Below are 4,078 nucleotides of genomic sequence, written 5' to 3' on the forward strand. Positions count from 1 at the left end.
TGAAATTAAATCTCCAAAGGCTAGCACACAAAGTTAAAATTTAATGTTAGTTATAGAAAATGAATTCATGTTTATACTTTATCCAAATAAACTGTTGCATTATTATAAAGTACTATGCAAAACATAAATTTCTATTTTATGCCCCCCCAAATGTCCACAAAGAGTGGACCACAAAAATCTATAACAACCCAGTCTTCAGTATAAGAAACTAATAGTTGGCCAGGCGTGGTGGTGCACGCTTGTAATCCCAGCATTTGGGAGGCGGAGACTAGAGGATCATAGTTCATGGACAGCCTCAGCTAGTTAGCGAGGCATTTCACAACTCAGTGAGACCCTGTTTCAAAAATAAAAAGACTAAGGCAACAAAATAAAGGCCAAGTGACATTCAGAGGCAAACAAATTAGAATCACTCCAGACTTCCCAAACCAAGTCATGAAAGCCAGAAGGGCTTGGAGTAACATATTCCAAACTCTAAAAGGAAACAACTTCCAGCCCAAAATGTCCTATCTAGCAAAACTATCTATCAAATTAGATGGGGAGGCTCGCAGCTTCCCCACCCCTCCCGCAAGGTATGACCCTGGGATCCCAGACTAGCCCGCTGCCATGGCCAACAAGGAAGCAGCCTTTGACAACACAATGGAAGAATGTGTGATCAACAAGGAGTACAAAATATGGAAAAAGAACACCCCTTTTCTGTATGATTTGTTGATGACCCATGCTCTGGAATGGCCCAGCCTAACTGCACAGTGGCTCCCAAATGTAACCAGACCAGAAGGGAAAGATTTCAGCATTCTTCAACTTGTCCTGGGGACACATACATCGGATGAACAAAAGCACCTTGTGATAGCCAGCGTACAGCTCCCTAATTATGATGCTCAGTTCGATGCATCACACTGTGACAGTGAAAAGGGAGAATCTGGAGGCTTTGGCTCGGTTAGTGTGGAAATTGAAATAGAAATCAAGAGCAACCATGAAGGAGAAGTAAACCGGGCCCGCTATGTGGCCCAGAAACCTTGCATCATTGCAACAAAGACTCCATCAAGTGATGTGCTTGTTTTTGACTATACAAAACATCCTTCTAAACCAGACCCTTCTGGAGAGTGCAACCCAGACTTGCGTCTCCGTGGACATCAGAAGGAAGGCTATGGGCTTTCTTGGAACCCAAATCTCAGTGGGCACTTACTTAGTGGTTCAGATGACCATACCATCTGCCTATGGGACATTAGTGCCGTTCCAAAGAAAGGAAATGTGGTCGATGCAAAGACCATCTTTACAGGACATGCAGCAATAGTAGAAGATGTTTCCTGGCATCTGCTCCATGAGTCTCTTTTTGGGTCAGTTGTTGATGATCAGAAACTTATGATTTGGGATACTCATTCAAACAATATTTCCAAGCCAAGCCATTCAGTTGATGCTCACCCTGTGGAAGTGAACTGCCTCTCTTTCAAGCCTTATAGTGAATGCATTCTTGCTACAGGATCAGCTGACAAGACTGTTGCCTTATGGGATCTGAGAAATCTGAAACTTAAGTTGCATTCCTTTGAATAAGGATGAAATATTCCAGGTTCAGAGGTCACCTCACAATGAGACTATTTTGGCTTCCAGTGGTACTGATCATAGATTCCATGTCTGGGATTTAAGTAAAATTGGAGAGGAACAGTCCCCAGAAGATGCAGAAGATGGCCCACCAGAATTGTTGTTTATTCTTGGTGGTCATACTGCCAAACTATCCACTTTCTCCTGGAATCTCAATGAAACTTGGGTGATTTGTTCTGTATCAGAAGACAATATCACGCAAATATGGCAGATGGAAGAGAACATTTATAATGATGAAGATCCTGAAGGAAGCAAAGATCCAGAAGGACAAGGATCCTAAATATGTCTGACCTTGTAATTTTAGACTCCCGTTTTTTTCCTCTCAACCCTGAGATTGATTTTACACTGATTTGAGACACTGACTTTGTTCAGTGATCCCTCTATTACAAGTACCACTGACAATGCTATTAACCCAAACAGTGGGTGTTTTCTAAATATTAACTTGGTACTTGATTCAACAAATCCAAACTTATATTTAAATTTTCTTCAGGAATTTTGTAGTAAAAAAAAACCAGGTCTAAAGTAGCTACAGAAAGGGGAATATTATGTGTGGTTATTTTTCTTCTCAAGCTATACCCCCAAGTTTTTCAGACTCATTTAAGTAAAGGCTAGATTGTGTAAGGAATAGAGCCAGGTGAGGTGGGTGTCTGAGCCATGAAGTATAAATGCTGCAAGATGTCATTTTTATTCAGGAATTAGGGGAGATTCAAGTCAATATAGATTCCTACTCTAAAATTGTCACATCTGACTTTCCAGAAAACACATTTTCCTATAAAAACCAGTCTCTTGGTTTCTTCAGTTAAGTCAAAACTACATGTACCTCCTTCCCCATATATTTTTGCTTGTTAGTGTATTTCTTGCTGTTTTCATATTATTTATTTCCTGTGAAATGGTTTTTGTTGTGTTTTTTTTTTTTTTTTTTTTTTACCTTGGGACCACCAAGTTGTAAAGATGTATGTTTTTACCTGACAGTTGTACCACAGGTGGACTGTCATGTTGAGATGGGTGAATTGATAGTTTGTATTTGTTTTGAAAATTAAATTAATCCTTGATAAGAGTTGCAAATTTTTTAGGAGTTAGTCCTTGACCACTAGGTTTGATACCATCTCCATTTTGGGTGACCCGTTTCACCAGCAGGCCTGTTACTCTCCATGACTAACTGTGTAAGTGCTTATAATGGAATAAATTGCTTTTCTACATAAAATAAATTAGATGGAGAAATAAGAAGCTTCCATGACAAACAGAAACTGAAGGAATTTATGTCTTCAAAACCAGTGCTAGAGAAAATACTCAGAGATTAACTACAAAGAAGAAATAGGTAATAGACACCAGAACCAGAGAAACAAGATTTTCCATCCAGCAGACAACTAAGCAAAGAAGAATACACAGTATCTCAAACAGAAATAAAATCTTAGCACGTTAAGAATTAAAAGTTATCTCTCAATAGTCACACTGAATGTAAATGGCCTCAATTCCCCAATAAAAAGACATAAAGTGGTAAAATGGATTAAAAACCAGAATCCATCCATCTGCTGCTTACAGAAACACACTTTACAAGTAAAGATAGGAACAAACTCAAGGTAAAGGGCTGGAGCAAGGTAATTCATGTTAAGTAGCCATCCTAACAAATGTGAAGTAGTATTTCACTATAGTTTTTATTTGTATTTCCTTAACGATTAGTTATATTATGGTAATGATGAGTGATATTCATGTGTCTATTGATCATATAAAAATCTCTGGATATAAATAAATAAATAAATAAATAAACTAAAAAATACAGGGCTCAGGTGTAACTCAGAAATAAATGAGCCTGGGTTCCAACTCCATTACTGCAAAAAAAAAAAAAAAAAAAAAAACAGAAAGAAAAAAAGAAAGAAAGAAACTAATAGGTTTAATTAATATTACATCCTAGTTGCAGTCCTGAACTTTTAGTATTCTTCCATAAGGGGTAGGGTGCAAATTAAATTCTAATTAGAAGACTATAATGAGCAAAGATTTAGAATTTCACTTGGAGGAAAAGGTAACTAATATTTTTTACATAGTGGAAAATATCCCATTTTAGCCATGTTAAGTGTACAGTTTACTAGCACTAAACATTCACATTGTGCTACTGTTATCACTATTCATCCCAGAACTTTATCATTGTCCCAAATTAAAATCTGTAGTCATTAAGCAATAACCTTTTATCCCTCCTTCTCCCAGGTGTCTGGCAACCACCATTCTAGTTTCTGATTTTAGGAATTCAACTCCTCTAGATACCTCATGTAAGTAAAATCACACAGTATTTTTTTCATTTATGTCTGGTCATTATAGTCAGATATAGAATGTCTCCTGAAGAGTTCACTTATTGGAGTTGATATAATTGAGTCATTAAGGTTGTAATCTCATCAGTAGATAAATCCATTAATCAATTTATCTGCATGGTAATGATGCTGGTGGGGTGTGGCTGTAGAAAGCTGATCTCTGAGTGTGTGGCCTTTGG

The 4,078-nt window shown here is 37.5% G+C and overlaps 1 pseudogene across 1 annotated transcript; it reads left to right on the forward strand.

Moving 5' to 3' along the window:
* Positions 1-603: 603 nt before the first annotated feature.
* On the forward strand, positions 604-1,876 carry LOC308261753 (histone-binding protein RBBP4-like; annotated as a pseudogene). Its single transcript has one exon. The product of its transcript is annotated as a histone-binding protein RBBP4-like (transcript).
* Positions 1,877-4,078: the final 2,202 nt, after the last annotated feature.

This window comes from Muscardinus avellanarius (genome assembly GCF_963383645.1).
Source record: "Muscardinus avellanarius genome assembly, chromosome: 4".
Classification (NCBI taxonomy): Eukaryota; Metazoa; Chordata; class Mammalia; order Rodentia; family Gliridae; genus Muscardinus; species Muscardinus avellanarius.